This window comes from Schistocerca gregaria, chromosome 6 (genome assembly GCF_023897955.1).
Source record: "Schistocerca gregaria isolate iqSchGreg1 chromosome 6, iqSchGreg1.2, whole genome shotgun sequence".
NCBI lineage: Eukaryota > Metazoa > Arthropoda > Insecta > Orthoptera > Acrididae > Schistocerca > Schistocerca gregaria.
Window position 1 is genome coordinate 55,659,763 of NC_064925.1, and position 24,971 is coordinate 55,684,733.

Genomic DNA, 24,971 nt, shown 5'->3' on the forward strand with positions numbered 1-24,971 from the left:
TTATAACGCAAGTCAGAATGCTGAACGACTTTTCTGCTCCAGCTACAACCATGAAGAGTGTAAATGATCCACGTAGTTACACATATCTACGGAAATACTCTTGAAATTTTAATCTCGTGCATCTTATTCAAGAGGTCTAATTGTTTCCAAGCAATTTATTCAAAGTTTGAAATATGAGTAGTTTCAAATATTAAATATCTTCTTTTAAATGGTATTAGCTGATATACACTGAAGTGCCAAAGAAACTGGTATAGGAATGCGTATTCAAATACACAGAGATGTAAACAGGCAGAATACGGCGCTGCCGATATTTGGCAACAAGTGAATGGAGCACTTGTTAGATCGGTTATTGGTGCTACAGTGACAGGTTATCGCGATTAAAGTGAGTTTGAACGTGGTGTTACAGTCGGCGTACCAGCGATGGGACACAGTATCTCCAAGGTAGCGATGAAGTGGGGATTTTCTCGAACGACCATTTCACGGGTGTTCCATGAATATCAGGAATCCGGTAAACATCAAACCTCCGACATTTCTGCGACCGGAAAAAGATCCTGCAAGAACGGGAGCAACGAAGAGAATCGTTGAGCATGACAGAAGCGCAACCGTTCTTCAAATTGCTGCAGATTTTAATGCTCGACCATCACGGCGTGCGAGCCATTCAACGAAACATCATCGATATGGGCTTTCGGAGCCGTAGGCCCATTCGTGTACCCTTAATGAATGCACGGCACAAAGCTTTACGCCTCGCCTGGGCCCGTCAAAACCGACATAGGACTCTTGATGACTGGAAACATGTTGCCTGCGCGGACGAGTGTAGTTTCAAATTCTGTCGACTGGACGGGGATCTACAGGTGTGGAGACAACCTCATGAATCGATGGACCCTGCATGTCAGCAGGGGACTGTTCAAGCCAGTGCAGGCTCTGTAATGGTGTGGGCCGTGTGCACTTGGAGTGATTTGGGACCCCTGATATGTCTATATACGACTCTGACAGAAGAAACGTAGGCAAGCATCCTGTTTCATGACCTGCATCGATCCACGTCCACTGTGCATTCCTACGAACTTGGCCAATTCCAGCAGGACAATGTGACAACCATACACAGCCAGAATTGCTACAGAGCGACTCCAGGAACAATCTTCTGAGTTTAAACGCTTCCGCTTGCGAATAATCTCCCCAGACATGAACACTATTGAGCATATCTGGGATGGCTTGTGATGTGCTGTTCAGAAGACTCGTACTCTTACGGATTTATGGTGTCATTTCCCCGTAGGACCACTTCTGATACTAGTCGCGTCCATGCAACTTCGTGTTGCGGCACACCTGCGTGTTCGCGGCAACCCTACACGATATTACGTAGGTTTACCAGTTTCTTTGGTTCTGCAGTGTAGTACATACCGGGAAAAACCTTAGCATCACCGTGTAACAACAACGACGCTGTACTATTGTACATATAAGTAATTTTTTCTTCTGATTTTTCGATAAACTTGTGTAATTGATGTTCTGATTTCATTTCTTTTTTGTTTCATGTCATCATGTTAAGAAAACTGTAAATAAGTTTCAATGTTAATATTAATGTTTATGTCAAATGGCAAGTAATTATGTAATAGAATTGAAGTGTAACAAATGTTGAAGCTGTTGTAAGATGTTTAAAGTAGTAACTGAGCGTCTGGTCCATACGTAGGCAATGTGTTAGGATATGTAGAATGCAAAACCTCGGGTGAATACCCGGCCTGTCAGGGAGCGGTAAAAGATGGATGGCAGGCGAGCGCGGGAAAATGAGCGCGGGCACTGCACGTCAGAACGGGCACAGAAGTTGTTGGAATTTGGCATTGGATTGAGCAACACCTTCTGGAGCGAGGAGGCTCTCCTGGAAGACATAGCTTCACTGAGCCTCGGGTCTGCGTTCCAACGCCTACACAGCACGGCAAAATTCCATAGGCACTAAATGGAAAAGTATTACGACGCTAAGAAGAATTAAAGTGCCGATACGTCAAGAGCCATAGCTGTGGTTGTATGTGTGCTCTGTGCCTTGCCATCTTGCCGCCCGCCAACCGCCGCATCGATACTAGCAGGTTGAAACTTTTAGTACTGTACTCGTATGGATCAGAAACTGCGTTTGTTTGGTGCGATAATAACCTAAACTTTATCAGAACTTTTCCATCATTTAATTATACTCACAACTAATCTAGGCAGCGTCTTTTCCAAACGTTGTGCAGTCCGAGTGTCCCGAAATGAAAATTAAAAATTGTGTTAATAATAATTATTTGCAGAACTACCTACATTAGAATGGTGTTGAAAGAAATGTTTTGTTAATGAACCAGTAAATGAATAGCGAAGGTCTAACGAAGTCGAAAGATAACTTTAGTATCGATATAGTAATGAAGTTTATTATTTCGAGACAGATTTAAAGACATGTAAATGAGCAGTAAATAATATGAAAAGGGTAGTTACTTATATACTGGAAATCTTGAACGCATAATGAATTCAGTAATCAATTTTTTTTAAACACAGCGGTCGTAACAGTTTCAGGTTGTCCGTGTCCCCCCCCCCTGTTCATTTGAATTCTGAAGTGTTCTAAACTGGTTTGACTAGCAAAAGTTAAAGTCAATATAAAAGTCAAAATTTATCAGTGTTTTATCTTTATCAAAACTGACACTTTGTGTGTGGCACGAAAGTACAGTTTCTAGGGTAACATATGCCCGATTTTAATTCGATTAATAGACAGTACAAAGTTTTGTAGTAAACATTATAGTGTAGTGTTATGTATTCATAGTTTTCCATATCAGTACATAACGTGAAAAAATCAGTTCAATAGATTTTCTAGTTCTGAAATTCTACTACATTATGCAGTGTTACAAGTTGTTGTTTTGCATGAATATATACCAACTTGTACAGGGAAGAAACTCAGTTAATGCCTAATTAGGCTGGCGATCGTATTATTATCACATTAGTAGTATCTTCTGGGTTGCTTTTGGTCCATCCTGACGTGTAATTGCATTTCGAACTTGCTTGACGGATCGTTGTTATTACAGAGTGGATGTAAGTCTGATTTGCCACCATTCTGTGCGAAAATCCTTTCTCATAAGGTGAACCCCGCTTCCCATAGCACAGGCTTTAACGAGTACTGTGTCACGCGGAGGTTACAACCGCCTCACTCTTCCTTTTGCAATCGAAGATACGGCTGGGCCAAACTACTGGAAACAATTGTGTAGAAAACGCCGGTGTGGCCGGGCAGGCAACGTGTCGCGTGTGGTACAGGGTGCAACAGAGGTGCTGAATAAGGCAGAGCCCGTGGTAAACAAGCCCGCATCGACCGCGGCGCCTTCCGGACGTGGGGCGTTCCACGCCAGCTCCTACTGTGCGGAAGACGAATGCGCCTAGCGTGCCAGCCGGCCGTCCGGCCCCAAACAGGCGCGCACGCTATCGCAGCGCCCTAGCCTTTCATCAGGCCGTGTGACGTCACGCCAGCCTGCAGAAAAGGGCCCGGTAATTCCGCGAGGGCGGGCGGCGCGGTTACACGGCGGGCAGCGACGCGGGTCTGTATCAGTGACACCTCAATAGGACGGGACGCGGTAATATCGCGGCACTTGTCTTATCGACGTACGCTGCTGTCAATCTTCTGGAACGACGCCTCCTCTCCCCCAAGGCTTCGCAGTGGCAGGTCAGGGCCTTAACCCGGTAAAGAGCAAGAAAGGGTAATTTTGATACCTCGGGCCTGCGTCTTTACACTGGACATACTTTAGAGGTATTTTGGAGCGCTTGATTTCATGGTACAGGCTACGCTCGAGGACACATGTAGTTGCCAGGCTAGGATAAAGTCTGCCTCGTGCACCGCCCGTAAACATTATGCATTTCAAAGTGGAAATACAGGGTGAGTCACCTAAAATTACCGCTGGATATATTTCGTGAACCACATCAAATATTGACGAATCGATTCCACAGACCGAACGTGAGGAGAGGGGCTAGTGTAATTGGTTAATACAAACCGTACAAAAATGCACGGAAGTATGTTTTTTAACACAAACATACGTTTTTTTAATGGAACCATGTCAGTTTTGTTAGCACATCTGAACATATAAACAAATACGTAATCAGTGCCGTTTGTTGCATTGTAAAATGTTAATTACACCCGGAGATATTGTAACCTAAAGTTGACACTTGAGTACCACTCCTCCGCTGTTCGATCGTGTGTATCGGAGAGCACCGAATTATGTAGGGATCCAAAGGGGACGGTGATGGACCTTAGGTACAGAAGAGACTGGAACAGCACATTACGTCCACATGCTAACACCTTTTTATTGGTCTTTTTCACTGACGCACATGTACATTACAATGAGGGGTGAGGCGCACGTACACGCGTGGGTTTCCCTTTTCAATTATGGAGTGTAATAGAGTGTGTCCCGACATGTCAGGCCAATAGATGTTCAATGTGGTGGCCATCATTTGCTGCACACAATTTGCAATCTCTGGCGTAATGAATGTCGTACACGCCGCAGTACGTTTGGTGTAATGTCGCCGCAGGCTGCCACAATACGTTGTTTCATATCCTCTGGGGTTGTAGGCACATCACGGTACACATTCTCCTTTAACGTAGCCCACAGAAAGAAGTCCAGAGGTGTAAGATCAGGAGAACTGGCTGGCCAATTTATGCGTCCTCCGCGTCCTATGAAACGCCCGTCTAACACCCTGTCAAGGGTCAGCCTAGTGTTAATTGCGGAATGAGCAGGTGCACCACCATCATGCTGATACCACATACGTCGACGCGTTTCCAGTGGGACATTTTCGAGCAACGTTGGCAGATCATTCTGTAGAAACGCGATGTATGTTGCAGCTGTTTGGGCCCCTGCAATGAAGTGAGAACCAATGAGGTGGTCGCCAATGATTCCGCACCGTACATTTACAGTCCACGGTCGCTGTCGCTCTACCTGTCTGAGCCAGCGAGGATTGTCCACGGACCAGTAATTCATGTTCCGTAGATTCACTGCCCCCTGGTTTGTGAAACCCGCTTCATCGGTAAACAGGTAGAACTGCAACGCATTCTCTGTTAATGCCCATTGACAGAATTGCACTCGATGATTAAAGTCATCACCATGTAATTGCTGATGTAGCGACACATGAAACGGGTGAAAGCGGTGACGATGCAGTATGCGCATGACACTACTTTGACTAAATCCACCGGTTCTCGCGATGTCCCGTGTACTTATGTGTGGGTTCATGGCAACAGCAGCTAACACACCAACTGCACCCGCTTCTCCTGTGACGGGCCTGTTACGGACCCGTTTGCGTGCTACAACCATACCTATTGCAATGTGCGCCACGTTTGATGCTTTCTGTCCGTTCTGCATACACCCTGCAGGCTTCAGCTGCATTTCGTCGACACTCGCCATAGATGTGTATCATCTCCGCTTTTTCAGAGTTCGAATACACCATGGTCACAGTTCCTACAACACTACACTATCACAGACGTCTGGTAACACGGTGTACTACAGTTGGTCTGCGTGCGGAGACGAATGCAGAATAACAATAGCAGCAAGCGCTACATGCGGACACTGCGACAGCTAGACCAAACCACAACAGTGCACTACAGCCACACTCGTAAACACGGTCGTCATCGTAAACATGTCCCTGCAGATGCTGCTCGGCGACCGTGGACCGTGTTTGTTACAACACGCAACTGAACGTCGGAGGTTTCAAGCGTCAACTTAATGTTACAATATCTCCGGATGTAATTAACATTTTACAATGCAACAAACGGCCCTGATTACGTATTTGTATTTATGTTCAGATGTGCTAACAAAACTAACGTGGTTCCATTTTTAAAAAAAACGTAGGTTTGTGTTAAAAAACATACTTCCGTGCATTTTTGTACGGTTTGTATTAAACAATTACACTAGCCCCTCTCCTCACGTTCGGTCTGTGGAATCGGTCCGTATATATATATATATATATATATATATATATATATATATATATATATATATATATATATACATTCTTTTCCCAATGGTCAGCTTCGGAATCCGTTCGAATTTGAATTTCTACTCGTTTACTGTTCTCTTTCGATCCAATGTTCTTTCATCATTTTACCTTGTTCCTTCTTTTCTCAAACCTCTTCACACCTTACAGTTACAAGTACACTCTTGTCACTCCTACCTTGGAATCCTACTTTTAACACGTTTTTTAAGAAAAAATTCTTTCTGTTACTTCAACACCTTTTATGCTGTGCATTTCTAAATCTTTCAGGTCTAGCTGCTTCTTTAGTTTTTTGTCCCCGCAGATACTTAATGATGATCTTGTTAACCTGCCATCAGTAATTCTGCATAAATGACGAACAAATTACAATTTCGCCGTGTTTTATAGTGTTTCATCTTTGTTTCGTAAATTACTTTCTTCTATGACTTTCCTCATAATTTTTCGAATTTTACTAATTTCCACTTTGGTCCTAGTCATTTGTCTGCATATTCCGCACATGTATCGTAGCTTCACTGCAACGCTGTAATGTGTTGTTTCTCAATTTGTCGATATGCACTTTTTAGTGTAAATATTCTTAGTTGTTACACATGTCCTCTCACTGTCTCTATACTTTCATCTATAGCAAATTTTTGATTCTTTACAAAATAAAGTGTAGACAATTCAGACTGATTGTTTTAATTGTGAACTGACTTTTTAATATTAAAATCTTCATATTTAAGTAACATAATGTTTTTGTTGTAAAAATAATTTCCCTGAAGATGTCCTCCCCAAACGCATTGTTCTCAGCCTGAGTTGGGCTGGGCCAGGGAGCATAACTCTTACTAGCGACCCGCTCCGGTTTCGCACGTGCAGCACAAACTGTCTACTTCTCTGGTGCCGGCCGCGGTGGCCGAGCGGTTCTAGGCGCTCAGACGGAACCGCGCGGCTGCTACGGTCGCAAGTTCGAATCCTGCCTCGGGCATGGATGTGTGTGATGTCCTTAGGTTAGTTAGGTTTAAGTAGTTCTAACTTCTAGGGGACTGATGACCACAGATGTTAAGTCCCATAGTGCTCAGAGCCATTTACTTCTCTGGTGAAGCGGTAATAAACTATATACCCAAATGAGTCTTGCGAATGAATGTACGTTTTAGTGGAAACCGTGTCAATATCCCTACAAGTAGCTCCTGAGATTAGTCTTCATATACCGAGAGAAAAATGCGACAGGCGACTTTAATTTTGTAATATGTATTGCAGAACATGGTATGCAAGAGCGACTGAGGCTAGCTGTTACATTTTTTTCAGTAATTTTTGCACAAGAAGGTTTTAGAGTTATTTTAAAACTAAGTGCCTTATACTGTACCATCATTATTACAGATCAAACACATATTTTGCTCATTATGCTCAGCTATCAGGAATATAATTAACTTGAGATTACTTCCGGTCACGCATATTGTAACAGTTTATCCCGCAAAGAGGAATGTTATGACAGTGGGTGAGTTAAGTTGCTACATTTGGTGTAGCCTTGTAAGCATTGACCAAAATGTTTTATTTTTTCAGAAGTTTGTCATGCGATAGTGGAGAAAAATAAGTGGAAATTAAGATGAAATGTAGACCAAGGTCCAGGCTTTCACGTAAAAGTGAAGATGTAATTTTTTAAAATTTTAAACGGTACTAACTTGATTCGTATATTTTTATCACTTCAGGCAGTTAATGTCAGCCTCACCCCCCCCCCCCCCCCTCCAAGATAGCTGCAGCCAGCCACAATGGCACGACACGGTCAGCTGTCCAAATGACGCGAGAGCGGTGGGCCGCTACCCATAACAGGGAGGGAACTGAGGGCGCGCCACACACCGACACACGGACAACCGCCGCAAAATAGTGTCGCGAGCATTCGACGCACAGGGGTGAGGCGATACGAAGATTTGAAGCGCAATTTGAAGTGGTGCGGTTCTAAAATGAATTTTGGCGCCAATAGAGCGCACAGCATGCGCACCACAGAATATTTCCATATTGATTGTGACCATTTATATCCTTCGATTCCACATTCCTATGGCAGTCGTGGATCCGACCAAAGTCAACAGCAATATACGTGTACTATGAAACACAGTCTCAGTAGGCCACGATCCTGCTCCTAACACGAAACAACTACTCACAAACAAACAACATTCAAACGCGATTTCTGAATTAGGAACCCCGATGATTAATCATTATTTATGTACAGTCTGTAGATGGTGTCACAGCTACCGTCTTTGTACGTTGTTCCGCCGAAATGCTAACCATTTTCGTGTTCAATTACGAGAGACATTTAATAACTAACGCAACATATTTCTTTCTGAAAGGTGGTGGGCTTTATCCAGGATTCCAATACACCATATTATTCCCCAGATTTTTGCCGACAAAACCGCATTTTTCAACATAATCTCCGTTACATGTGACGACTTTACACCACCTTACAGGGAAGACCTGCATGGTAGCATGGTACCACTCTACTGGTCGACGCCGGAGCCAAAGTCTTGCTTCATCGATAACCACCTCACCATCCACGCACTGCTTACCGCGGAGCGCATCCTTCTCTGGGCCAAACAGATGGAGGCCGGAAGGTGCGGGATCCCGGCTGTAGGGTGGATGAGGAAGAACAGTCCGGTGAAGCACGTGAGCTGCTCTCGGGTGAGCAAGTTTGTGCGAGGCCTTACGTTCTCGTGGATAAGCAGAAGTTCGTTTGCACTTTTGTGGCGACGAACACACTGAAGTCGTTTCTTCAATTTCGTGATGGTAGGACAATCACTTCAGAATTGGTCGTTCCACCGAGAGGGAGGGTACCAAACAGAATAACGCCATCGAAGTCCGAGAAGACCGTCGCCAAGATCTTACCCACCGAGGATACGACTTCGAACTGGTTCTTCCGAGGAGAGGTGGTACGGCGCCGTTTCGTTTTCGGTTGGAAGTAATCAGCCTATGTTTCATCTGCTGTGACGATGTTCGACAAAAAACTGTCACGATCAGCCTCGTAACGCACAAGCAAATTCTGCACAGATGGTCCTTCCTTGCTCTTTATGACCTTCCATTAGAGACGAGGAATCCAGAGGCCATATACTTCTAAGTATCGCAACTAAAACACTAAACGTAAGTTTATTCTTAGAATAATCGTTGAAGGTTTCTTTCCACTTTATGATACACAAGTGAACCTGATAATGCTTTCCAATTGCTAAATATGTATGGAGATGAATATACGTGCTAATCTCCTTCTTCCCGCTCTATCTGATCAACTCCTCTTACCCCGACCCTCTTTGTCGATATCCTCCCTCTCTCCCTCTCCCTGTTCATGACCTCACACCTCCCCCTTTCTGTCCAACTTCTCCTCCCCTCCATTTATTTCCACCTGTTCCTGCTCCCTCTATGTCTGTCCCTCTCTACTTCCTCCTCTCTATATCCATTTCCTCCCCCATGCCCTCTACTTAATCATCTCTTCTCCTCTCGCACTGAACTGCAGTTTTGTTTGTTTTAATGACAACGAATACTTAACTGGAACCGAAGTCGCACAAAATGAATACATAAATTATCTACATGATATGACCGACTTAACAATGTGACAATGTTAATACACTCCTGGAAATGAAAAAAAGAACACATTGACACCGGTGTGTCAGACCCACCATACTTGCTCCGGACACTGCGAGAGGGCTGTACAAGCAATGATCACACGCACGGCACAGCGGACACACCAGGAACCGCGGTGTTGGCCGTCGAATGGCGCTAGCTGCGCAGCATTTGTGCACCGCCGCCGTCAGTATCAGCCAGTTTACCGTGGCATACGGAGCTCCATCGCAGTCTTTAACACTGGTAGCATGCCGCGACAGCGTCGACGTGAACCGTATGTGCAGTTGACGGACTTTGAGCGAGGGCGTATAGTGGGCATGCGGGAGGCCGGGTGGATGTACCGCCGAATTGCTCAACACGTGGGGCGTGAGGTCTCCACAGTACATCGATGTTGTCGCCAGTGGTCGGCGGAAGGTGCACGTGCCCGTCGACCTGGGACCGGACCGCAGCGACGCACGGATGCACGCCAAGACCGTAGGATCCTACGCAGTGCCGTAGGGGACCGCACCGCCACTTCCCAGCAAATTAGGGACACTGTTGCTCCTGGGGTATCGGCAAGGACCATTCGCAACCGTCTCCATGAAGCTGGGCTACGATCCCGCACACCGTTTGGCCGTCTTCCGCTCACGCCCCAACATCGTGCAGCCCGCCTCCAGTGGTGTCGCGACAGGCGTGAATGGAGGGACGAATGGAGACGTGTCGTCTTCAGCGATGAGAGTCGCTTCTGCCTTGGTGCCAATGATGGTCGTATGCGTGTTTGGCGCCGTGCAGGTGAGCGCCACAATCAGGACTGCATACGACCGAGGCACACAGGGCCAACACCCGGCATCATGGTGTGGGGAGCGATCTCCTACACTGGCCGTACACCTCTGGCCGTACACCTCTGGTGATCGTCGAGGGGACACTGAATAGTGCACGGTACATCCAAACCGTCATCGAATCCATCGTTCTACCATTCCTAGACCGGCAAGGGTACTTGCTGTTCCAACAGGACAATGCACGTCCGCATGTATCCCGTGCCACCCAACGTGCTCTAGAAGGTGTAAGTCAACTACCCTGGCCAGCAAGATCTCCGGATCTGTCCCCCATTGAGCATGTTTGGGACTGGATGAAGCGTCGTCTCACGCGGTCTGCACGTCCAGCACGAAGGCTGGTCCAACTGAGGCGCCAGGTGGAAATGGCATGGCAAGCCGTTCCACAGGACTACATCCAGCATCTCTACGATCGTCTCCATGGGAGAATAGCAGCCTGCATTGCTGCGAAAGGTGGATATACACTGTACTTGTGCCGACATTGTGCATGCTCTGTTGCCTGTGTCTATGTGCCTGTGGTTCTGTCAGTGTGATCATGTGATGTATCTGACCCCAGGAATGTGTCAATAAAGTTTCCCCTTCCTGGGACAATGAATTAACGGTGTTCTTATTTCAATTTCCAGGAGTGTATGTGAAGATAGTAGCTTGAACGACATTATTTCACACAGTGTTAATCTGAGAACTGGTGGGATTTGAAAGCTAAGGACGACTGAGAGTCCGTAGTAGTATTCTAATTATAAGACGAGAAGGCATAATACGTCTTTCCTGTTTTCCCTTAAAAGAGACTGCGAAGAAGAAAACGAAACAGCGCGATGATGTATATACAATTTTCGTTTACGATTGTGTTTAAGGAGAAAGAATACGAGTGGAGAAACAACTAGTCTTGTGTATATGTGCACTGCTACTGTAGTTAAAATGACTGCAGGAAAGAAAATTAAACTGCACATTTTTACAGAGCACACACACAAAATTTTGTTCCTCGCGGTTGCTTTTAACAGAAAAACTGTTCTTTGTTGCTTAGAAAATAATACAACCTGCGCTTGTCTATATACTTACTAGCGTGCGTGTAAAAATCATTTGAATTAATTAGGTCAAGAACATTTTGAGAGTTTTTGGCAACGACATTATGCAACACGTTGTCTTTATATAATAGTACAGATTTTATGTGCATATTTAAAAAGTTTGTAGCCTACATCCGCCAAAACGTTTGTTAGAGTACCATATAAAGCACATTCTAGAGAATTTTTCGAGATTTTTGGTAACAAAATTTCGCTATTATATAGTACACAGACGTAGTTATACACCATATACATTTAAAAAATGTAGCCCTGTCCATCTGCGCGTTTATTACAGCATCGTCTAAAGAGCACTTTTTTATGCTTTTCTTCTAACAACATTTTCACTTTATATATATATTGAAGCCTATGTCCGTCTGAATGTTTATTTGAGTATAGTGTAAAACCTGAAGGAAATTGGTGAAGAACTCTTCGAGATTTTTGCTAACATCGTCAAAAAACGAGTAGTATCGATTATATATAAAACACGCATATTTAAAGAGTTTGTAGTCAATGTTAGTTTCATAGAGTATCGTGTAAAAATCTGAAGTAAACTGGTGAAGAATTTTTGAGATTTTTGCTAATGATATTAAAGACATGTCTGGTCGCTTATTAGAGCGTCGTGTAAACATTTGAAGCAAATCGAGTGAGAACTTTTCGCAATTTTTGGTAACAATGTCGAACGACAACTTTATAGGTACAGGGGTGTAGATAATCCGATATCGAGATGCTCCTGCGGAATACAGTTCTAATGGGTAGGAACGTGTGTTTCCTTTGGCGTGAAAGGATACTGGGGAAAGTTGTGGGCGGAAGTGACCCTTAACATAGACAAATGTAATGTATTGCGAATACATAGGAAGAAGGATCCTTTATTGTATGATTATATGATAGCGGAACAAGCACTGGTAGGAGTTACTTCTGTAAAATATCTGGAACTATGAGTGCGGAACGATTTGAAGTGGAATGATCATATAAAATTAATTGTTGGTAAGGCTGGTGCGAGGTTGAGATTCATTGGGAGAGTCTTAAGAAAATGTAGTCCATCAACAAAGGAGGTGGCTTACAAAACACTCGTTCGACCTATACTTGAGTATTGCTCACCAGTGTGGGATCCGTACCAGGTCGGGTTGACGGAGGAGATAGAGAGGATCCAAAGAAGAGCGGCGCGTTTCGTCACAGGGTTATTTGGTAAGTGTGATGGCGTTACGGAGACGTTCAGCAAACTCAAATGGCATACTCTGCAAGAGAGGCGCTCTGCATCGCGGTGTAGCTTGCTCGCCAGGTTTCGGGAGGGTGCGTTTCTGGATGAGGTATCGAATATATTGCTTCCCCTTACTTATACCTCCCGAGGAGATCACGAATGTAAAATTAGAGAGATTCGAGCGCGCACGGAGGCTTTCAGACAGTCGTTCTTCCCACGACACGAACCATACGCGACTGGAACAGAAAAGGGAAGTAATGACAGTGGCACGTAAAGTCCCTTCCGCCACACACCGTTGGGTGGCTTGCTGAGTGTAAATGTGGATGAAGAAGTTGTGTGCGAAATAACAGCGGCGAGCGCAGGCAAAATGAGGAACAGGGAGCAGGGCGGTGGGCACGGCCAGGCGCCGCAGGTAATTTAAAGGCGTGGCGGGCGGCGCCGGCCGGCCGCTGAACCAGACAGGGCCGCGCTGTGCTGGTCTGGGCTGGCGAATTAGCGGGGCACAGCGGAGCACAGCGGAGCACAGCGGGCGGCCGACGGTCCCCTGCGGAGGCCTCGGCGGCGCGGCTCGACGCAGCCCTCAGCCCTCCAGGTCGGCGACACGGCCGCGCCGCCACTGGGGGCTGCTCTCACTGCTGCTCCCCAGCTCGCTGGCACCCAGGTCGCCGTTGTCATTTGGGCCAATAATTCGACTCGCCCGCATCTCAAAATCTCAACTCAGTCAAACTGAGGGGGTTTCTGGGAGGACACTCCACCTGTGGTGTGCGTACTTGAAGACCTTGTCGCTCTATGCTAGTGTCAGCAATATGTCTCGTGGTCTTATTGTGGCGTGTTTATCTTCTGCCGTTAGGTCACACGATAGAAATGCAACTTGCACGCTTAGAGTAGCAGATTGACGGTGACCAACTTTAAACAGAACTTGATTAATTTTCACACACATTTATTAAAATAATAACAATCATAAACCTTACTTAACTTGATTCTGGAAGCTGTTTACAATTGACGATCTGCAGTTCCTTTGGACTTGGTGCATTAATCTTATTCTCTCATACCTCTGATACTTGACGAAAGTGTCTATACATTTCTCTTCATGGCTATGTACAGGAATATGATAATCTTATTAGGTGCAGACAGAAACTTGACTATACAGGGTGTTACAAAAAGGTACAGCCAAACTTTCAGGAAACATTTCTCACACGCAAATAAAGAAAAAATGTTATGTGGACATGTGTCCGGAAACGCTTAATTTCCATGTTAGAGCTCATTTCATTACTTCGCTTCAAATCACATTAATCATGGAATGGAAACACACAGCAACAGAACGTACCAGTGTGACTTTTTGTAACACTCTGTAGACTAATGCAAACTAATGCAGACTGACTAATTGGAGGTCTGTACACTCGTCATAATACCTCCCGCATTCAGGTATTACTGCGCAAGTGTGATCCGCAAGGAGAAAACGTTCTACGTTAGGAGCAATCCCATTGGCTGCGTTACATATTAATACGTGGATCGGCGGAAGAAGAATTTGGTCCCTCTCTAAGGCAGCGCCACCTCGTAGTGCGGAGACGGACGAGCGCTGCACCTGCGCTGTTGTGCTTAGCAGGACGCGCTCTAGTGGGAAAGTTGTGTACGCGCTGACTACGCGGAACTATGTACACGACACCACCACAAGATTCAGAGTGACGTTTTGACGGGTACATACGTCCAAACACTGATTACGTGCGACTCTCCACGCAAATCCATCCTGTGCAAGACTCCTCGTGTCTCCGTAACTACAGCATCATCTACACTGAAGCGCCAAAGAAACTGGTATACGCATGCGTATTCAAATACAGACATATGTAAACAGGCAGAATACGGCGCTGCGGTTGGCAACGCCTGTATTCGATAACAAGTGAATGGCGCACTTTTTAGATCGGTTACGGCTGCTACAATCGCACGTTACCAAGATTTAACTGAGTTTGAACGTGGTGTTATAGTCGGCACACGAGCGATGGGACTCAGCATCCTCGAGGTAGCGATAAAGTGGGAATTTTCCCGTACGACCATTTCGCGAGTGTACCGTGAATACCAGGAATCCGGCAAAACATCAAGTCTCCGACATCGATCCTGCAAGAACGACAAAATGGAACCGTTCAACGTGACAGAAGTCATACCCTTCAGCAAATTTCTGCAATTTCAATGCTGGGCCATCAACAAGTGTCAGCATTCGAACCATTCAACGAAACATCATCGATACGGGCTTTCGGAGACGAAAGCCCACTCTTCTATGCTTGATGACTGCACGGCACAAAGCTTTACCCCTCGCCTGGGCCCGTCAACACCGACGCTGGTCTGTTGACGACTGCAAACATGTTGCCTGGTCGGACAAGTCTCGTTTCAAATTGTATCCACCGAATGGACGTGTACGGCTATGGAGACAACCTCATGAATCCAGGGACTCAGCTTGTCAGCAGGGGACTGCTGAAGCTGGTGGAGGCTCTGCAATGGTGTTGGGCGTGTGCAGCTCGAGTGATGTGGGACCTCTGATACGTCTAGATGCGACTCCGATATGTGTCGCGTACGTAAGCATCCTGTTTGATCACCTGCATCCATTTATGTCCATTGTGCATTCCGACGGGCTTGGGAAATTCCAGCACCACAATGCGATACCCCACACGACCAGAATTGCTACAGAGTGGCTCCAGGAACACTCTTCTGAGTTTACACACTTCCGCTGGCCACCAAACTCCCCAGACATGAACATCATTGAGCGTATCTGGGATGCCTTCTAACGTGCTTTCAGAAGAGAACTCTACCCCCTCGTACTCTTACGGATTTATGGACAGCCCTGCGCGATCCACGGTGTCAGTTCCGTCCAGCACTACTTCAGACATTAGTCGACTCCATGCCACGACTTGTTGCTCCACTTCTGCGTGCTAGCGGGGGCCCTCCACGATATTAGGCAGGTTTACCAGTTTCTTTGTCTCTTCAGTGTATTTCAACCTGCCTCATGAACTCAGTCCTCGCTCTCTCTCAACTGTTTTTCGCCACTCCCCCTCTACATTAAGTATTCTTTGATGACTCAGGATCACTTCTATCGATCTCTACATCTACATATACCTCCAAACAGTCATACATTGACGATGAAATGACTTCGACATTGTCAAGCTTATGGCTGTTGGACGCCACCTAGGACACTCCAAGATAGGAAACCAGGAAGACAACACAGAGAACACCAACTGTGTTAGCGTTTAGGTTACAGGAATTAAACAGTAACGCTAGAGACCTACAAAATGTGGAAGCTCTGGGCAGCTGTCCCAGGGGAGAAGTTTCATTTCTGAGAATTAACTGTGACTACATTCACCACCGCGAAGACAGACCGCGTCACAGAATAAGATGGTCATAAAAAAGGCACTTCTTAGCAGACCCAGCGAGCTTGACGCTTGTTCCTGAGAAACGCAACGTCAATGGGGTTACACAGGTTAGAGAGCTATAACAGCGGTCCCCACTGACGAAAGGCCTCTGGGTGAGACCGAGTGACGTAAAACACTGTTGTTGCTGGTCATAACAGGATGGGCAATGACGTTTAGCTTTCAGCTGAAAGATATTGCTACCAAACTTACGAGTTTCTTAATGTAAAGGCCAGAAACGTCCCTACCTATGGAGTAGGACAAGGGGAGGAATCTGAATGCGGTTGGCCAGAGGCGGCCTGGAGGTGCAGGGCCACTCTTTAGATTGGCCGAAGCCTGTAAAGTGCCGGTGGGTTTGTGGGCCGACTATAGGAAGGGCGAAATAGTGCGCCGCCACAATGCTTTACAAATGCACGTCTTTGTTCAATTCTCAGTCAGATCATTAGGACTCCAACTCAGTGTCGCTAGTTTCCAGCCCCGGTAAGCTCCGACACGTCTGTTTCTCTCACTTGGAGTGCTGCTCTCAAAGTTAGTACTTTACAATGGTGCTAGTGATTGCTATTTCTGCTAGCACTCACTCCGTGCTCTCAGACACTGACTTGCTTTTTCCAGTGTTTAGAACTAGCCTTTAGTGTAGTACTTAGTTTGATTTCAAACAAGCAGTGTTGATCAGACAACAGAGTATCCTCGATTCTCTTGCTGCCAGCAACTTAGCAAGTCCCAAAATCCGTGCCCCACGTCGGTACCTGATGACAGTGCTGGGTGCTATTGCAAACAATCAACCTGCCTTTACTGGAAGTTTGCCTTTCTACATTTGCTCCTAACCACTCAAACATGCGGACTGACCTGTAACCCCTATGCCTTCCTTCCATTCTGTGTTTGAACACGACAAAACCCCGCGGCCAACTGCGCAGAGCATGACAGCGGGTACTTTCCACTGATCCAGTTATTAACGGTCCTTCCCGTTCTTTTCACAAATGAAGCACAGGAAGAAGACTGCTTAAAGGCCTCTGTACGTGTTGAAATCGATCAATCAATCAATCTCGTTATTCACTCGTTAATAGTGTACAGTGTATGGATGTAGTCAATACATAGCCAGGGACAGTTGCACTAAAATTCCTTATTTATCAGTTGTTTCCAAATGTAATGTAAATGCAGCAGAATATGTAAATAATTTTACTTTCCCATATTCAGATATTCTTCAGCGTTAAAAAAGCTATGTGTTATTAAAAATTGTCTTAGCTCTAGTTCGAATTTATGGAATTCATTAATGTTCTTAATAGCAGGAAATGCATTAAAAAGTATTTTTGATTGATAATGGAAACATTTTTGGTAAAAGTCTTGCTTGTGGATGTCTGTGGAAATCATCTCTGGTTCTTATTTTATAGTAATGATGGTTCAAATGGTTCAAATGGCTCTGAGCACTATGGGACTTAACTACTCTGGTCATCAGTCCTCCAGAACTTAGAACTACTTAAACCTAACTAACCTAAGGTCATCAAACACATCCATGCCCGAGGCAGGATTCGAACCTGCGACCGTAGCAGTCGCGCGGTTCCTGACTGCGCGCCTAGAACCGCTAGACCACCGCGGCCGGCTATAGTAATGAACTTGACTGTTCAACGTTGAAAATTCTTGCTGAGTTTTCAGAAAACGCAAACACTGATAAAAGTGTAAGCTAGGAAGGGTCATTATTTTAAATTCTTAAATTTTTCTCTTATTCTGATATCCCTTTCTTGATGATTGAAATTTTGTTTTGCCATATGTTTATTTCCGCAGTAGATCATACCACATCTAAACAAACTGTTCATATAACAGGTAGACAATAATGGTTCAATGCTGTCCCCCCGTCAGAAGTTCGAGTCCTCCCTCGGGCATGTGTGTGTGTGTGTGTGTGTGTGTGTGTGTGTGTGTGTTTGTGTGTTTGTGTGTGTTGTCCCTAGCGTAAGTTAGTTTAAGTTAGATTAAGTAGTGTGTAAGCTTAGGGACCAGTGACCTCAGCAGTTTGGTCCCAAAGGACTTACCACAAATTAAATTAATTAATTCAATGCTATAATAGTCCCGAAGTGTTCTTAGCACACAGCAGCATTTACTTGGTTTTTTATTCAAAACTTCTAGATGTTTCTCCCAACTCACGTGCTCATCCAACCATATGCCTAGAAATTCTTTGTATGGAACTTATGCAATAGTGTAGTTCCCTATCTCAGCTTCTAGCTGCTTCTAGCTTTATTTCTAATATTACTAAAAACTCATCCATATCGTTTTTCCTTATTTATGACCAAAGCGTTATTCCTAAACCATTTTCTTTCCTCATTTCTCGTCTCAGAGACTATCTAGAGCAGATCATCCTCAGGGGGTTCTCTTATAAAAGTGCTTGTGTCATCGGCAAATATCAGTCTCCCCGCGACCTTCAGATGCTTTGGCAAATCATTTATAGATATCAGGAACAACAGAGGGCTTAACGCAGAATCCCACGGCACTCGATAGTTACTTTTTTGTAATCAGAATGGTATTCCTTGCCTCCATGATATGTTCGTACTCTTTATTGTCTATAGGAGTGACAGAACTTGTATCGTTTGACGGACGTTACCTGCGTCCCATAACAATTTAGTTTCATAAGTAGTAACTCATGGCTCATTAGATCTAAAGCTTTGGATAAATCTAAGAACATCCCACAATTTAATTCATATGTACCCAGGGCATTTAGGATTATTTTCACGAAATGAAAGATTGCTGTTTCTGTTGATCTGTTCTTCCTAAATCCATTTTGAGCATTACTGAATACAGTATTTTTATCCATGAAATACGCCAGGCTTTCATATTACTCTTACAATCACTTTAGAAAAATCTGTCAGTACTGACTTTGGTCTATAAACAACTGCCAGCTGCAATACCCTTTGTGTAGCGTGCCTTTTTATAGATTTCTTTAGATGGGATGGAAACAACGGTGTCCTGGAAGAAGTATTATTAATACCAGTTAGTTAAGAATCTATACTGGTGAAACAATGTTTGATTTCTCGTCTAGAGTTCTGTCCATACCACTAGACATTTATTTTTTAATTTATTAATAACACTTCTCACCTCAGAGTCTGGTTGCTGACGTGAATACAGAAACTTCGTCTTTTCACAGATTAGTACTTTTATGTTTTTACTATTTGAATTTCACATATTTCTAATTAGATTTGGTGCTATGTTCACATAATTTTCTATGACTCTATTCGCAATCGGCTGAGCATCTGCAATCACTTACCCTCACTTTTGGTTTTGAAGTTATGGGTTTTGGTTTTACATTTTCCTCCGCTGTTGTTTATAATTTTCCACATTTTTCCTAGATTCATCACTTACAGCTGGCGTCTGGAACTTTTTAAGTAGGCATTCTTTGGATAGTGTAGAGGTACATGTTGCTATAAAGCATAACAACACGTCTTACTTTCCTTTTACCAGAATGACAGAAGATGTGCGTGTGAAAAATGTGACTGTAATTAGCAGTAGCGTCAAGAGCATCAACTGTGGCCAGGTTTTTTGGAACTTATGTGCAGACGTGAGAAGGAAAACTGCGGGAACAGCGTAGAAAGTGACGAAGAATGTATAGTTTAGCCTGGCCAGTGAGAGGTCACTTGCACTTTGCAGTCATGCTTTGTGGTTGGTGTGGACTCAAGAAGAAAGGGGCCTGACGAAAACGGTCGAGCACTAAAGAAGAATGAATGTTGTTATATGGACTCTGTGCTATACTGTCTCGAGTTAATTACGAACTTACGGTTTTGGTCAAGCATTTGGAGCATCATATATAAATACGTTATCTGAAAAGCTTTGTTAATTATCAGTTGCTGTGAGTTGAGAACTTATTTGAAAATAGAAGAATTACTGAAACCGTGTTTTGCGATTTCGTAGTGAGTTATTGAAATGTAGAAGCTGTTTTGTAGCCCTCGCCCCTCCGCAGTCGGAAAAGACGTCAGCGGTCAAATACGCAGCAGGACCAAAGCAACAAGAGAAAACAAGACGGCGACCGGGAAATATAGAAAATGAGGGTACCTGTTATTACAGGGACCAAGTAAAGACTTGGTATCTCGATATCGATCACTTAAAATCAACCTGCAACAACAAAAACATCTCAATAGTTTGCATCTATTTTCGAGATCAGCGGCATCCTACTGATTATCTGTGAAGTTGTTTTCAGACAGTACTTCATTATGGATAAACGCATCATCTGCGCAATGTCTCAAGTTGCTATTAAAATTGTGTGCAAGGACATTAATATAGACCATGAAAATCATGGGTGCCAACGGCCTTCCCTGGGACGCACATGGAGTTATTTCTACATCTGACGATGATTCTCCATCCAAGATAACACGCTACGTCCTCTTTGCCACGAAATCTTCAGTCTAGTCACAAATTTCGTTTGATATCCAGTTCCTTTTTTCAGACAAATTGTGTCACAAATTTGTTTTGCTCAAGGTTCGGTTCAATAGCTCTTCTTAGTTACTCGCCCTAGCAACATTATCTTCAGCATTTCAAAAGCTTCTATACTTCTCTTGTCTCAGGTGTTTATCGTACACCTTTCATTTCATAGCAGATACTTATTTTCAGAATAGATTCTCTCTTATGTGTATTCCATGTCTCCTTCATTGTGCTTTCCCTGCTATTGCCAGTCTGCATTATGTGTTCTCCACATCATCCGAGGTCTGGTAATTTGCTCTTTAAACAGCAAAGTTCGTGTACTGCTTTTAGTGCATCACATCCCATTGTGGTTCCCTCAACACCACCTGTGTACAGTACAATCCACTAGCGTTTTAATACCTCAACGGATAAAACCGTACAACAATAGCAAATTTTTCAGAGACATAAACGAGGCCAACTTTGACTCAAAATTGTCCCTTTTTTTCAATAGAACGGCTTGCTTTTATCCACTGACGTATTTTGACTCTTATGATGGAGTGTGTCTGCTGATGAAAGCTTGTTCGCGTGAAGCGCTTCGGTTTTAATGTGATGGAAATTTAATTAACGTGATTAAGATGGATAATATGGGGGGGGGGCAGAAAAGATGGACAGACAAGGGGGGGGGAGAAGAGACGAAATGGGCAGAGAGATGGGAACGAAGGAGTTGGGTAGAGGGTGGGGGAGGGAGGAGAAGAACAGAGAGAGGAACTAGATAAAGGAGATGGCCAGGGACTGAAGGGTAGAGAGAGGTGGGAGGAGGGGAGTAGGAGATGCACAGAGAGAGGGGAGGAGGAGATATACAGTTGTTGTTGTCTTCAGTCCTGAGACTGGTTTGATGCAGCTCTCCATGCTACTCTATTCTGTGCAAGCTGCTTCATCTCCCAGTACCTACTGCAACCTACATCCTTCTGAATCTGCTTAGTGTACTCATCTCTCGGTCTCCCTCTACGATTTTTACCCTCCACGCTGCCCTCCAATGCTAAATTTGTGATCCCTTGATGCCTCAAAACATGTCCTACCAACCGATCCCTTCTTCTAGTCAAGTTGTGCCACAAACTTCTCTTCTCCCCAATCCTATTCAATACCTCCTCATTAGTTACGTGATCTATCCACCTTATCTTCAGTATTCTTCTGTAAGATATACAGAGGTAGAAGGAAATCTGGAATAAACAAATATCTCGGTAATGTCGATTTTCCCAGCTAGTTAGTTAAATAGGTCGTAGCTCTTTCTCAGTAAGGACTGTACGGCTGGTTTGACAGCAATCCAGCAGACTCAAATAATGAAGTGATGCATCACGACACGAAAACTCCACCCACCTCCGTCGTATACATGGCTTTCTGGTGTTCAATTGATGCTATTTTATTATTTAATGCTCGGACATTTTATTCAGTGGATGTGTAAATGGCAGTCTCAGTTGCGCAAGTGGTGCATCGGCCTTTGGTTGGCGAGCAGACGACCATAGAGGCGCTGTCAGTCACGTGACAAAGGCGCCATTCAGCAGAGGCTCGGCTCGCGAAGCCCTGCGGCAAGGGCGATGGGCCAATTGTGCGCGCAGATAGCAGACTAGCACGGCTCGGCGCAGCAGGGGGAGCCGCCTCGAACCATTGTCTGCAGAACAGCGCCGCTGCTGTCTGCCTGCAAATGCACGCTAAGCAGCTGCCGTACTCAGCCGCAGCGACGCGCTGGCCCAAGGCCGCAGGCAGCCGGACGAGTGTGGCGTCTGCGTGGCAAGTAGCAGCAGTCCGGCAGCGCTCCACCGCTCCTTCTACGGCACTGGAGTGTCGAAGTGGTAGCATTGTGAACTGGTAATTTTCTACTTCTGTGCCTGACCTACCAAATGACGGGGGGGGGGGGGGGGGGGGAGATAAATAGAGAGAGAGAGAGAGAGAGAGAGAGAGAGATTGCAAGAGGGAGAGGGTGGAAGGAGGAAAGAGGGGGGAGATTGAGGGACGAAGGAAGTGAGGGGACAAGGTAGGGATGGAAAACTGAAAGAGGGAAGAAGCAGAGGGAGGAGAGAAGAAAGAACGGATTATGAGAGAATACGAAAAGGGTAGGAGTGGGCGAGTGGGTGGAGGAATGGAAGAAAGGAAGGAGGGAAGAAGGGGAGGGGGAAAGAGATGGGAGGGGCAGAGGGCGTCAAGAGAAGATGAAGATGACGCTGTTTGGTTTGTGGGGCGCTCAACTGCGCGGTTTTCAGCGCCCATACAAATTCCCAACCTTTGCTCAGTCCAATCTCGCCACATTCATGAATGACGATGAAATGATGAGGTCAGCACGAACACTCAGTCATCTCGAGGCAGGTGAAAATCCCTTACCCCGCCGGGAATCGAACCCCGGACCCCGTGCTCGAGAAGCGAGAACGCGACGCGAGACCACGAGCTGCGTACGTGAAGGAAAGGGGAGCTTCGGAGAGCAAGTAGATCCAAGGTACACTATCCATTTGTTGAGAGTATACATTATTTTGTGTCGGGTCATCATTCTTCAGACTGGTTTGAGGTTGAGACATTTTGTGATACTGCACTATGTCATTAAGCTGGCAACAGACTAGTAGTTTACTACAGAAATCTTCTCGAAGTCGGGAGAAAGGAGATAAGACCCAGAGGTCTTTCAAAGACACACAGAAAACGTTACGCAAAAATTACTTGCACAGTGTGAGTGTCGAATGCACATGTATGACAACTTAAATGGGTCCTGCTTTGGTAGGTGACCGTAGATAACTGAACACAAGTGGGAAACACACAAATTTCCTTTCTCTTCTAACCGACCTTTTTCTAGTTCCCCGGCTATCCGAGAACAAGGAAGCGTCCGTAGCAAATAGTGCACATTCCTCCGCAAATAGGGTGATCAATTTTGATCAAACTCGTCACAGCGAGAGCACACACTGTGGTATCACGTATCAGCAGCACAGCACAGGTGTTATAGGGACGGAATCATCAACGCGGCTGGCGGCAGCTTTTCGTCCAATGGCGCTTCCAGCCTCTTCCTTGTGACGTCGATAGCTTCAATGTCTGTTAGGAGTCTTCGTACGTTTGGAGAAATACAAGGTAAGTGAATCTTCTAGTAATATTTCTCGCTTTACAGCCATGATATTCAGGTATAAGAAGCTCTTCTTACAACAGTTGAGAAGGCAGAAGTGGCGAGATGACGTAATGTGGTGCGAGGTACCGATGACAGATGGTTTGTTCAGTACGTGTATCGTGAGATAGACCCCCCTAAATTGAGGTCCTTCTTTGCGATTGTCTGCTGCGTTCGATAGTTGCGCGCCAGAATGCCAATCTTCTGTTATTAATATTGAACTAAACTAGACAGCGTATTTACTTGAATTTCAGAACCATCTCTCAATAGCGTGCTATCATTCCTTATTTCACAAGTATTAATAACCAGCAGAATAATAAACAACTGGTAAAGGAAAACGCAGACGAAGCGCTTCGGTGATCTTCGCATGGCTCGTAACTTGGATGGCGGGCGAAATGTTTCGGCTGTAAGATCAGAGCTGGTTCGGAAGCCTCAGAGGACAGACATGTTGTCTGCTGCGGTCAGTGTCAGGTTAAGACTCTCTTTCATCTTGCCGTATTGGAAATAAAGTCTTAGCGTGTAGGTGAGGACAGTGTGATTGTAAGTGCAGAAATAAGCAGTTCATTAAATTTGTTGAAGAACATAAATTATTTGTGACTTTAAAGTGGAATGTAATTGGGCAGCTTCCCGTGTCCTGCTAATAAAGCAAGTGGCATCCAGTATAAACAAACTAATTGGAAATTTAACTATTTCTGAAATAATAGTTCCTCGCTAAGAGTTCCTTACAGCCTCAAGATTCACGAAGTATCTGCTCTTTTCTACGCAGGAGACAACTGTAGAAGTCTGCTGGTTGCAGAAAATTTTTTAGAACTTCCACTCATGGCAGTGGAAGCAAAGAGGCACCTCGCATGTACTGCAGTCTTGGTACAAATGATGTCAGTGACACGTCATCTGTGGTAACACGGAGGAGGTATGAAGGAGAGAAACATTTTTGAGGGAAGCGGTTTATCATACGCACCTATAATTATCTCCCGCCCTCTCCTCTCTATCTCTCTCCCTCTCTCTTTCATCTTGCAGTATTCTGTTTGCTGCATTTGGTTGTTCGCTAATCATTTCTGCTCCTGTACAGGTTTCCTACACGACAGTTGCCACACCACTCAGTGGCCAACCTCCCATTACCATGCTGTATGTATGTATGTAGTCACACACACAGAGAAACACTACCTCTTATCAGTCTTGTGATTGGTTTAACATGTCCCGCCACGACTTGCTTTCCTCTGCCAACATCTTCATCTCAGAGAAGCACTTATTTCCAACGGCGCCTAGTATTTCCGTTTTTTTTTCGGGGTTGGCTCCATGTAGTAACACGGAAGATATTCCCTAATATCGTTATATATTTTCCCACCATCTTCCCTCATCTGTTTAGTACTTGCCACATGTCCTTTCTTCGCTGATTCTGGAGAGATTTTTCGTTTTATTATTAGTCCACTTAATTTTATGCATTTG

General features: G+C 44.9%; 1 protein-coding gene across 1 annotated transcript in view; it reads right to left on the reverse strand.

The window, feature by feature from the left end:
* The window catches only part of LOC126278724 (protein FAM151B-like), a 371,546-nt gene that overhangs the window by 125,154 nt on the left and 221,421 nt on the right, over positions 1–24,971 (reverse strand). The window lies entirely within an intron of this gene.